Source organism: Nannospalax galili, unplaced genomic scaffold, assembly GCF_000622305.1.
Source record: "Nannospalax galili isolate Female #2095 unplaced genomic scaffold, S.galili_v1.0 scaffold540, whole genome shotgun sequence".
Lineage (NCBI taxonomy): Eukaryota > Metazoa > Chordata > Mammalia > Rodentia > Spalacidae > Nannospalax > Nannospalax galili.
Window position 1 is genome coordinate 2,309,264 of NW_008348613.1, and position 13,513 is coordinate 2,322,776.

The 13,513-nt window shown below is 38.5% G+C and overlaps 1 pseudogene; it reads left to right on the plus strand.

The window, feature by feature from the left end:
• Window positions 1-2,223: 2,223 nt before the first annotated feature.
• Window positions 2,224-13,513, plus strand: part of LOC103744104 — a 79,975-nt pseudogene continuing 68,685 nt past the window's right edge.

Below are 13,513 nucleotides of genomic sequence, written 5' to 3' on the forward strand. Positions count from 1 at the left end.
GTTCATGTGGTGATTAGGGCTTCTTTGGGTGTTGATTGTAAGCTTTATTGCATTGTTGTCTGATAGAATGCTTGGAATTATTTCAGTCTTTTTGTATTTGTCGAGGTTTGTTTGGTGCCCCATTATATGGTCGATTTTGGAGAAAGTTCCATGGGGTGCTGAGTAGAAAGTATGTCCGTTGCTGCCTGGGTGGGATGCTCAGTAGACGTCTGTTAAGTCCATTTGATATATAGAATTCTTTCATTCAGATATCTCTCTGTTAACTCTCTGCCATGTTGACCTATCTAATGGAGACAGTGGGGTATTAAAGTCCCCTACTATTAATGAGTTTGGATTAATCTGTGTCTTTATGTCCTGTAGTATTTTTTTTATGAAGTTGGGTACAACAGAATTTGTTATATATATGTTCATGATTATAATGTCTTCTTGATTCATTGTTCCTTTGATCAAAATGAAGTGTCCCTGTTTTTCTCTTCTGATTAGTTTTAGTTTAAAGTCTATTTTGTCAGATATTAGAATTGCTACACCTGCTTTTTTCTTAATGCCATTTGCTTGGTATATTTTTTCCATCCTTTCACTTTGAGATAGTGTCTTGAAGGTGAGATTAGTTTCTTGCAGACAACAAAAAGATGGTTTTTGTTTCTTAGTCCATTCACAAAATCTGTGTCTTTGACTGCAGAGTTCAGTCCATTAATATTTAAAGTTAATAATTTGAGTATTGAATCCTGTCATTTTTCTTTCTGTTTACATTTTTGATGTAGCTGTGCTTTTCCACAGTTATACCTTCACTGGATTTCTTTCCACAGTCTCAGGTGTATAGTCATTCCTTTCTTCAGCTTTTTGTATTGCTTCCAGAACTCTCTGAAGGGCTGGTTTTGTGAACATGAATTCCTTCAGCCTATTTATGTCATGGAAGATTTTTCTTTCCCCTTCGACTATAGTAGACATTTTTTGCTGGGTATAGCAATCTGGGTTGGCTCTGTGGTCATTTAAAAGTGGGAGTACTTTGGTCCAGGCTCTTCTGGCTTTTATAGTTTGCAGTGAAAAGTCAGCTGTAAGCCTAATGGGTTTTCCTTTATCTGTGACTTGTTGTTTCTCTTTGGCAGCTTTCAGAATTGTCTCTGTTTTGTACATGTAGTGTTTTTACTACGATGTTCCATGGAGAGTTTCTTTTCTGATCCTGTCTGTTTGGTGTTCTATATGCTTCTTGTATTTCTATGGGCATGTCTTTCCTTAATTTTGGGAAATTTTCTTCCATGATTCTGTTGAAGATCTGGTCCATGCCATTTTCTTGGGATTCTTCTCCTTCCTGTATGCGTATGATTCATATGTTTGGTATTTTTATGGTGTCACAGAAGTCCTGCATATTCCATTCTTGTGATTTCTTAAATTTTTCATACTCTTTGCTTGAGTGGTCCAGTTCGTCCACTTTATCTTCCAATCTTGATACTCTGTTTTCCATTTCGTTCATCCTATTGGTGAGGCTTTCTCCTGTCGTTTCTAATTGGCTTACTGAGTGTTTCACTTCCTTCTTCATTTCAGCCTGAGTATTCTTCAATATTTCCAACTCTTTTCTGAATTCATTAAAAAGTTTATCCCTATCTTCCTTTAATTCTTTGATTTCTTTTTGTGTGTTCTTTAAGTTCACTGAATTCTTTTTATCATGTTTATAATTGTTCTTTTGAGTTCCAAGTTCTGCATTATCTCTAGGGTGTTCTCATTGTAGTCATCTGGAAGATTATTTATATTTGGTGGGGATATGTTATTTTGGTTTTTCATGTTATTATGTTTTCTCTGTGATTTCGACATGTGAATTTCTTTTGTAGTTTCAAGCCTTCAAGTTTAGGTCTGCTTCTTTTTTTTAACTTTATGTGTCTTTGTTGTTTACTTTTTTGGCATGACAGCCTGGTTCATCTGAGCTTCTGGTTCTCTCTTTTGATTTTATTTTGGAGTGGTCGGATTGCTTTTGTCTTCAGTAGTTCCACAGAGGCCCATTTCAGATGAGGGTCAGATGTTTTCAGGCTTTCTCCTAAGGTCTGTATCCCTCCAGGTATGATTTTGGTCTTAGGAGTTTGGGGGTTGGACTGGCCTGGGAGCCTGGCCCAGGAAAGATGCTGGTCTAGAGCAGCTGGTGGCCATGCCACCCAGAAATGCAAAGGCAGATGGGGCAGAATAGGCCCCAAGGAGCCCTGGGGCCTTCACTGAGAAGCTGTGTTGGTCTCTATGCAAAGGATCAGGAAGAGGACAGGTCAGTCCCCGTGTCCCAGAAAGAGGCTGGTGGGGGTACAGGCCCAGGGAAGCAGACTGAAGTAAGGGTGGGGCCAGGCCAAGAAGCAGTGCTCCTGCAGCCCAGAAAAGGTACTAAGTTTGTCTGGATGTAAAGGATCAGGAAGCAGTATTGGTTCCCCAGGTGTCTGGGGCCCCAAGACAAGGAATGGGACAGGACCCAAACTATTATATGGTTATTACATAAATAAATTAAAAAAATATTACCAAATTCTCATTAGGTATCACACTATTTTGTATTTTTCAACCCTAAGTGTTTGGGAGTGCTGTTTACCTTTAGCCTTAGCAGTGGAGCAAGTGGTCAAACTTTTGGAGTAGTGAAAAAACTCTCTGTGTTGTTTGTTTTTCTATCCTGAACTATGTAGATCATCTTAAAATTTGTTTAAGCATTTTTATTAGCATTTCTTTTTCTTTGAATTTTTTTTTCTGGTTATATGTTAGACTTTTGACCATTTCCTCCTTTAGTTCTAGTGTACATTTACATGTACATACATATATTTAGATTTTGCCATGAAAATTTATTTCCTATTTATATAGTTAATCTTATCAGTGTTCTATTTTACGACTCAATTTTTTTTTCATCATTTTGAGACAGGGTCACTCTGTAGCCACATTTGGCCTGGAGATCTTTATGTAGACCAGGCTGGCCTTGATCTCACAGAGATCTGCTTGCCTCTGCTTCTCCTGGATTTAAAGACATGCACCACTTTGCCAGGCATGATTCAATATTTTAAGTCATAGTTAGAAAAGGTTTTTTACTCCTGGGTTGAAAGGTAATCAGTGTTATTTCTTTTTTAATACTTAAGAGCTTAAAAATTTTCCATTTAGACCCATGATTCATTCAGAGTTTATTTTGTACATAGTATGATGTATTGATCCAAATTTTTTGTTCTTCAAAATGGTAAGCCAATTTTCTTAAACCATTTACTAAGACAGTATTTTCTCCTATCACTTGATATACTTTTATGGCATATGAAATTTTGGTATATACATAATTAATATTTCTATATTTTGTAGTTCGTTCCCTTGGTTTGTTCATATTTGATACATATTAGCGCCTGTAAGATCTTTACGATCTAATGAGCTAGGTACTACTCCTACCTATTTCCATTATTCTTCTGCTGTAGTTTTTCAGGTAATCTTTTCTGTTTACTTTTACAAAAGACTTTAGGATCAACATATGTAGATCTAAGTAAGAACTCAGTATTTTTCCATTCTTGTTGAGAGTGTAATTAAACTTTGGGAGAATTGATAATCTCATGGAATGACATATCTGTTCTTTTTCCTATTTATTTTTATGTATTAGGCAAAATTTTATAGCTTTTACACATAGGTTTGTACATTTCTTTGTAGTTTTGTGGGTCTTATTTTGTCTGTCAATTGCTTATAATTTCTATATTAAAGCTATTGCTTTGTGTATTGATTTTGTATTCTGCTCTTTTAGTTCACTTCTCTGTTGGTATGATAAAACTGAACAAAAGCAGCTTGGGAAGGGTGTATTAGTTATTTTTCTGTTGCTGTGATAAAACACTATGACCAGGGGAACTTATAAAAAGCTGAGTTTATCTGTGATTAGGGTTCCAGAGGAATCAGAGTCCTTCATGGCTGGGAGGCATGGGGCCAGGTGACAGTCAGAGCAGGAACAGAAAGAGGAGCACTCACATCTTCAAGCAAGTACAGGAAGCAGAGAACGACTACTGATCTGGCAAGGTTTAAGAACTCTCAAAGCCTGCCCCCAGTGGTGTTCTTCCTCCAGCAAGGCCACACCCTTCAAAACCCCCCAAAACAGTGCCACCACCTGGGGACTAAATGTCAAAATACTTGAGCCTATGGGAGACATTCTCATTCAAACCATCACAAGGGTGTTTATTTGGTTTATGGGTTACAGTTCACTATAGGGTAGGAGCTCAAGGCAGGAATCTGGAAGCAGGAAGTGGAGCAGAGACCAAGGAGAATGCTGCTTACTGACTTGTTTCTAGGCTCAGGCTCATTGCACTCTACACCAGCTTCTGTCCTTGGTAGACATCTCATGGTCCTGGCATTTTCGATATACTGGGGTCTACACTGAGACCAAGGCTGCATCTTCACCAATGCTCTCCTGGCTTCTCTGCAGGGATTCCAACCCTGTCACACTGTACCAAGTCTCAGATTTCCCTCCATGACCCTGGGGTTATCCACTGCAACCTATGCTGTACCTTCACAATGGTCTCTCATGGCCTCTCATGATACTAAGCCTCAGGTTCTCTCCACAATCCCTTCTATCCCACACCTTTCATGTCATCCAAACCAGTATCATGGAAGACTCTTACTACCAAATTTGGCTGCCAGCCTGAGATGCAGCCTGGACCACAGTTTCTATGTGCTAATCCTGAGGAAACACTTCTGGAAATATTTTCCCTCATTGATGTTGATCTATTGTTAACTACAGCTGATATTTAGTCTCAGCTAACCAGCATCTATTGTTTCAGTAAAGCACAGATGGTTTCATTTCCACAGATTCTTAATCCAAAATAATCATAAGGACAGCCATAATAGATTCTTTGAGGGACTCTCAAACTTCTCTCTGAAACTTCAAAAGCCAGGCCTCCATTTTCCACGTTCCAATCTGCCACAGTAATAGCTCAGTAAGCTCTGTATGCACAATATCTTTTTCAGTCTAAGATTGCAAACACTTCTACAATCCTTCCAAGAAACAACATGGTCAATTCCATCACAGAAACACTTTGCACTTGGTACCACAATTTGTATTATTCATGGTTCTCTAGAGGACCAGAACTGATAGAAGTTTATATATATATTTACTGACATTTATTAAATTAATTTATATAAAGGATTTGTTATTCAGTCTACTTCAAAATAGTAACAGCTGAATCACATCTGAGAGTCTAAGAATCTAGTGGTTGTTCAGTCCTTGAAAATGAGTGGGTGCCTCAGCAGTCAGAGTCCCAGGGCGGGGGCGGTGGTGGTAGTCTTGCTTGGTTCTTTATCTGTAGGGTTGACCCATATCTTCATTCCTGGAGGGTCTGAGCCATTGTCCTACCTAGATTGGACTGTTGTAGTTTATCATTGATCTTAATCACAGGACATGGTGATATCAAGAGATACCTTAAAGACTCTTCTGCCTTCCAGCTGTTTTGTTCCTTGCTTCCATGGTGGGGAAGCAGGGCAATTTCCCCTTGATTGTCTGATCAATCACCCCTCCTAACATTGTTATTTTTTTCTTAGCCAGTCAATTGAAAGGCATCAGGAGCTAAAGTGGCTGGCAGGAAGTCTTAGCTTCCATTTTAATGGAATGTTTGTTGTGCTCCTTGGCAGAAGCATTCCTACCTCTGCAACCAAAATTTCTAGACCTGCAGTATACAAGATTGTGGGAACAGGAAGCCAAAATTTTCCTAGTGTTTCATTAGGGTTAATAATGATTAATGGATCATATTGTAAATATTTTGCTGATTTTCTTCAGTTTCCCAGGTATATCACCACATCACTTGTGTTTTCAGCTACCTATTGCTCTGACAAAATATCTGGGAGAATCAACTTAATAAGAGGAAAAATTTATTTTGGCTTATGGTTTCAGATGTTTAGTCCATGTTTGTTTGGTCCCATCACTTTGGTCTTTCAGCTGCTCATCTCATAGGAGACAGGAAGCAAAAAGAGAGGAAGGGGCTAGGATCAAAATGTGCTCTTTAAGGACATGCCTCCAATCACCTAACTTCCTGGTACTAGGCTTCACATCCTAATGTGTCTACCAGCTTCCAGTAGTATCATAAGCTAGGGACCAAGCCTTTAACATTTGAACTTTTTATTTCTTTATTGTATATGTGTGCATTCAGTATGTGTGTGGGGGCAGGGTGTGTGTATGCATGTGGGCAGGGTGTGCATGAATGGCCACACAACATTCATGTGGAGGTGAAAGGACAACTTTGTGGAGTCAATTCTCTCTACCTTCATGTAGGTTTCAGGGACCAAACTCGGGTTGCTAGCCTTGTGCAGCAATTGCCTTTATCTACTGAGCCATTTCCCTGGCCCCAACACATGGAGTTTTGAAGGACATGTAAGATCAAAACCATAACTTCATCAGAAAAGATTAGCTTTTTCCTCTCTGATTTTTATTTGACTGAATTCCTAAATTTTCCAATAATTTATATAGTTAGTGGAGCTATGTTCCTGACTTTAGTTAAACTTTATTTTCTCTTTGCCTGCTCAAGTCTTCTATGCCTCACTAGGCCAGATCATTTTTTCTGCTAAGTCTTTCTTACTCATGTTCTTAGCCTTCATCCCAATTAAAAAAAATACTCTCCTTTGGTATATGAGGTACATTTTGAACATGAGGAAAATTGCCTTGTATTTAGTTTCAGTCTCTTTTCAGGCAGCTTATATTAAATTCCTATTTTTAGTTTTTGAGTAGAAGTGGACAAAGGAATAAAGATTAACTGTGGAAAATTTCCCCATGCTTTAAGACTACTATGAAAATTTCAGTTAGTTTCTACCATATAGTAAGAAAACATATATTTTCTATGGGTAATAAAGATACAATTAATAAAGTAGAATTGCTATCTCTGTGGCTTTTGGCTAAACTTTTATCACTCTCTTCTTTTCTGTTCAAGCCTTGTGCCAGCTGGCTATGTGCCTTAATCCCTGAAGTGGCCATGCTGTATCATTGGTGTGAACTTTTTTAGAATATAGAGGATACAGAGCCACAGAGCAAATCGTACAAAGGTTGCAAAGGGTGAGAAGATGAGTCTTAACACTGGGAATTCATATAATTTAAGATCAAACTAAGTTCTCATAAATGTTTAAATTCAAGTCCAATGTATGTGGCATAAAATCTTTATTAATTTTTCTGAAATATGTTTTTACATACAAATTTATGAGCAAAGAGGAGGAAGGGCTGAGGAGAGTAGTTGGGGGGTATAGTGAGTGAAAACAATAATATATGTATGAAAATGTCATAATGAAACATGTCACTTTGTGTACTAAACAAATTAATAAAAAGGGAAAATATGAGGGACTCAAAATGACTGGGGACTGAATTACAGCCTTGTGCATGCTAGGCCAAGTTTTCTACCACTGAGGTACACCCTTAGCTCCAAATCACATTTTCTTTTTTTCTTTTGAGACAGAGTCTCATGATGTAGCCACAGCTGGCCTGGAACTTGGTAGACCATCTAGGTTGGCCTCATTCTCACAGAAATCTACTTGATTTTGCCTCCAGAGTGCTTTAATCCCTAGAGGGATTAAATGAGTGCACCCGGTCTAAAATGACACTTTCTTTACTTGTAACTTTTAATCGACAGCTTTAAATTGGTATTGAAGGCATTAAATACCATTATGGCATTTAAAAACTTATTTTTTAATAATCAGTTTTTAATTCATAATGTGCATTAATAATTCACCTATATGCTTGAAAATATTCACAGAGGGCTTGTTCAGTTCTGCTTCTACATAAAGAGAAAGTATGCTGAATAAAAAAATTGTTCTTTTACTCACCCCATCCACTGTCAGGGATGGAAAAGCACTTGTGTATTCTACCATGGGCTTCAATCTTCATGAGTGTTGAAGAGTTTGGCTACTTCATTGAGATCTTCATGTTGCTCACCATCCTTAATGATCTTTCTTGCAATTGACATCTGGTTGAAGATGTTCCATAGCACAATCCCCACCACTACTTTGTCCCTGAGGTAGAATATGACTCTTTGGCATAGTCCTTCCCTTCCACAGGGACATGAAGGACTGTTGTGCTCTTGGCAGAAAGTCTCAAGCCTCGGGCACCGAAGTGATTCAACTCTTCCTCGAGAAAGGAAATATGGGCAAGGTTTTGCCTGAATACCTAGCAACTTGACCATGGAGAAAGTCTTAGGAGAGGGGGTGTTGCTAGAGTTTTCTCCAGGTCTCTTGCACTATCAGAAAAATCATATAATATGTTTTTATGTGAATTTATTATAGTTTATATCTTGGGGATGGGTTGGAGAAACAGAGACTAACGCCTGGCACCCAGCAACCGGCTCTGTGCTGTGGACTGCCACCATTCCAGATTGCTTCAGTTATGACCCATAGTCTCCATTAACTTACAGCGATGCATCTTGGGCCAGCAGTCTTGTTCCAGGTTGGTAAATGCCCCCTCTGGGGCGTCTCACTGAGGCCATATTTTTCTCCACGCCTACCGACAGTGTCCCAAGATGGATCCCAGAAGCCCTCTGCAGTCCATTCTCTGTGGCAGGTCCCGCCCCTTGGAGGAATCAGGTCTCTGGGACACAGGGGTGAAGGTGATGCCCAATGCAATTGTGTAATAAGCTGGAGTCAGTGGGGAGCAAGTTAGTCATCAAGCTGAAAGACAGCAGGAAGGTTGAAACTGACCACAGAGTGGCAGCTGTGGACCTAGAGCCCAATGTTGAATTGGCCAAGACTGGTGGACTAGAATTAGACTTTGATTTTGGTGGCCTCCGGGTAAATGCAGAGCTACAGGTACTCTCTAACATCTGGGTGGCAGGAGATGCTCCATGCTTCTATGATATAAAGTTGGGTTGAAGGCAAGTAGAGCATCACGATCACACTGTTGTGAGAGGAAGACTGGCTGGAGAAAATATGACTGGTGCTGCTAAGCTGTACTGGCATCAGTCAGTGTTCTGGAGGGCTTTGGGTCCTGATGTTGGCAATGAAGCTATTGGTTTTGTGGGTAGTAGTTTTCCCACAGTTGTTTTTTTTTTTTTGCAAAAGCAACTGAACAAGACAACCCCAAATCTGCCACAGAGCAGGCAGGGACTGGTGTCTGCTCAGAGAGTAAGAAAGAGTCAGAGGCCTCCGAAATTGCGATTCCTTCTAGCACTTCTGCAGTCCTTATTTATTATTTTTATTTTAAGTGTATTACTGCCTGTATGTGTGTTAGTGTACCCATGTTGTGCAGTGCCCATGGAGGTCAGAAGAAGGTGTTGGATCCCCTGGAACTGGAGTTAAGGGAAGGTTGTTGTCCACCATGTGGGTACTGGGAATTGAACCAGGATCCTCTGAAAGAGCAGTCAGTGCTCTTATCTCTCCAGCTTCCCATTATGGCATTTTTGAACACTGTGCTTTAGTAGATTCTCCTCCCTCATCTTCGTTACCCCTCCCCTACCCCTGCTATCCCTGAGCCATACTTGTGGTCTCCTTCACAGTCTCTTTTCCTGTTTTCACATCCTGTGTTACCTGTTGCTTATCAACACTTATTTAATCTATCTTGGTCTCCTTCACCATCACTTATTACTTTCTCTTGGTCTCCTTTCTAGTTTTGGGCGTTGTCCACATTCATACCGTGTGTGTGTGTGTGTGCATGCATGTGTGTGCACGTACACACACACACACACACACACACACACACACATTTTAGGCTAGGGTCAGCATATGAGAAAGAACATTCAGTTTTTGCCAAAATGACACTTTTAATATATGAAAAGATTATAAAATATCAGTTCTTTGCAAGTCTATACCAGGATCATAGGTAAGTTTCATCTCATGTCATGATCACTAGCCTAGCCTGCCTGAGGCTGCATTGAAGTTTGATGATAAAACGATCTGACGTTTATCTTGAGTAAGGCATAAATGTAACGATGTATATGTCTCTCTGAAAGATTTCATTATTGCTTTGGAACTTCAAATACATGCATTCAACAGAGACAAACTATATCAGTTATATTTTAGAAAATAACCTTTAAAAATAATTATCATTAATGAAATTTCTAGTGTATTTTAATTTGCCTTTGTTTGAATTTCTAACGGCCATTTTTTCCTCGTACTTTATACATGAAAAATTCTAAACAATTATGGAAAACCTTATAGAAGTTCCAGTAAGTCATTCATGGATGATAGTATAATTGATCTCTGTCATGTGGAAGTGATGGCAAGCTATCACTCAAATTTTTCACAGATTGGCATTCATTACCTTGAGATCAATCCCTCAGCTCCACACCTTTTTTTTTCGTTAAATTTAATCCATTTGTTATGGGTGAACTCACAATAACCAAGCTCATAAAGTATATTTGCTAATTTTCACTGAGAACTTCAATTGTAATAGAGATTGAAAAATCCAGCCAGCTTGATTTTCTGGAGATATTTGTTGTCATTACTTGAAAAGCCAAAGCTTATTTCAAATGTCAACTATTAGTTTTTAATAGAAGCATAAAAATCTTTAGAACTTAGATTCTCAAATCTGAGTAACTTGTCTTTATAGGAATACCTAAATGGGAAGTAAAGTCTTGGTGTTCTTTATGGAGCATAAATTAGGACAGGGATATTAGCTTAATTGAATATAAATAATGTTTTTTCAGTAGGTTTCATTTTTTTCTCAGATTTTTCTGTGTACAAGTGCTTAGATGATGTCCTAGGTACTTTCTATCACTTTAATAAAAACACTGACCAAAACCAACTTGGGGAGTGAAGGGTTTATTTGGCTTGCAGCTCACAGTCCATCATCAAGGAAAGTCAAGGCAGGAACTCAGGGCAGGAACTTGGAGCATAGACCACGGAGCTATGAAGCTTACTGACTTGCTCTCTTTGCCTGTGCTCAACCTGCCCAGGGGTGGCACTGCCCACAGTGAACTAAGCCTTCTCACATCACTCAGCAATCAAGAAAAATGCCCCACAGACATCACCACAAGCCATTCCAATGGATGAAATTCCTCGGTTGAGGATTTCTCTACCCAAGAGTGTCAAGTTGACAACTGAAGTTGTTCAGCACAGAAGAGCAATGCTAAAGTGCCGCTCTGAGTTCCTTTTTCTATTTGCATTTGATTGGCCAATTTCCCTTTTGAGAAACACACTTACTAAAACATAGTAATGTAATTAATAAAATAGCAGCCATTGTCTTTAAGGTGACTTGCATCTCTGTTCTTGTCTAGTAGACATTTAGTTTTATTTCCCCAAATTCCAGAACTTTGTGGGAAGCCTCACTACTTGTAAATACTTAGATCACATCTTATTAGACCATTATGATTAGATTTATTTTTAGTAAGTAATATGAGAACTGTTTAGTTATCTCAGTTGTTTAAAATACAGCTAGTACAGAACATTGGAAAGATGGAAAAGCTATGAGTTGTGTACAACACAGAGAAAGATTTTAATGTGTGTTAATATTCAGTAAAATATTTCAGAAGTACACTGGCTTTCGCACATTTTCTTTCCCTCCCTCCCTCCCTCCCTCCCTCCCTCCCTCTCTCTCTCTCTCTCTCTCTTTCTTTCTTTCTTTCTTTCTTTCTTTCTTTTCTTTCTTTTTTTCGCTGTATGCTCTAGCTTTAGGCCTCAGACCTCTCATGAAGACAGCACATATGTTCCTTGGGACTGTGCTGTTAAAGTTAGTGTCTAATGATGTGTACTATTAGTCTGTGGTAATGGTCTTAAGGAAGCTGAATTAGGCTCCAGATGTTATCCAAACAGGACTGTGATGCTTTTGAAAAATGAACCTCCACCCTCCCCCACCTGGAGACTATGTTTCTAGGAATTTTCTTCTTATAAACCACCATATTTCAAATTCTCTTCTATGCAACTCTGGAAAACAAAAGCTGACCCCATTACTATGGTTTCATAATAAATGCATACTTACTAATCTTCACAGTAACACTTGGTCTTCTGTGGAAATTTCTAGTTGAGGTATTCTAAATACTTCAAAAATACAGATTCCTAGTGTTTGGTTTACTTAGAATTGGGGTTGAGTGGCAGAAAAAATGGTAAGTTTTAAATTTACTTCAATTTTGAGATTGCTCTACATATTATGGGACCTATGACATATTCTAGTAATCATTTTGGGTATGACTAGTTATAGTGACAATTTTTTCACAAGGAAAAGAGTTCTTTCATTTAAAACTGCTACCACTGGAATAAATTTATAGATACGGCTTTAGGACTTGTTGCTTCTTTCATGTAGAACTGAGATTTGCAGATAATTCATATCTTTGAAAATTCTTTGAAAATTTCATACATGTATACATAATAACTCCAGTTAATCTCTCTCTCCTCTCTCTCTCACATGCATGCAAACGTGTGTATGAAAACAGTAAGTTTCCATATGATGTTTTTCAAATATTCTTAGTGTTGTTATGCCCCCACCATCTCCTTTGCTGTTCACCCCTTTCCCCCTCCCCACTTAAGCTTCCTAATCATTCGTTCCCTTTTCTTATCACCTGTATTATTTCCCTCCCTTAAAATCTTTTTGCTTTCTCCCCTCAGTGGCCCCCTCTGGTTTCCTGGCTTCTATAGGTACTCTAAGTTAGATACAAATCTAAAGAGTCAATGCTAGAATCCACATAAAGTAATGCATATCTTGACTAGGATAAAATCTTATGACTATGTAGTAAGATAAAACTGTTTCAAAAAATAAAAAGAGTATTTTTAAAAATGGACTGCTTCTTTTGAGTGAACATGTGATCTTTGTCTTTCTGGGTCCACGTGACCACTCAGGATGATTGTTGCCAGTTCCATCCAGTTATCTATGAATTTCATGATTTTATTTTTTTTAACAGCTGAATGATATTCCATTGTGTAAATGTACCATACTTTTATTATAAATTCCATAGTTGATGGGCATCTAGGTTGTTTCTATTTCTTGGCTAATGTGAATAGAGCAGTGATGAATGTGGATGAGCAGGTATTTCTTTTTTTGTGGCATATAATCCTTTTATTGTGCTAAAAAATTAAGCTTGATAGTATTATTTTGAGCTTTTTTAAAATTTTTACAAAAATTTTATTGAGAATTTCATACATGCATATAAGGTGTTTGATGAAATCCATGCCCACTCCCTCCCCTCCAACATTACCCCCTCTGAAGTGGTAACCCTAAAATAATTTAAGGATTAGATACAAGCTCCAAAATACTTTTGATCTTTTTGGCCTTTGGAAGAGAGTATGCTGCTAACAGAACCAAGGACATTTTGACTTTTAGCCAAGAAACTGGCTACATTTCTTTGGGGCCTTTTTACCCTAACTGCCTAGCCAATTCCTACCTCCTATTCTTATCACTCCATCCTCTGAAGGAGTTACCCAATTTGCCAATAGGGAATAGGGACACAGACCACTCTGGCTTCTTCCATGATGAACAGGGACAAAGGGTGAGGCAATTGGGGTACCCATCAGTGGGCCTATCTAAAAGATTTCCAAATTGCATAGCTCTGTAATTCTTAGCTCTAAGGGGGAAAAGAACGTCTTTGAATTGTCTTTGACTAGGAGATGTGAAGGAGAAGTAAAGGCAAGAGTAATTAGCATTACA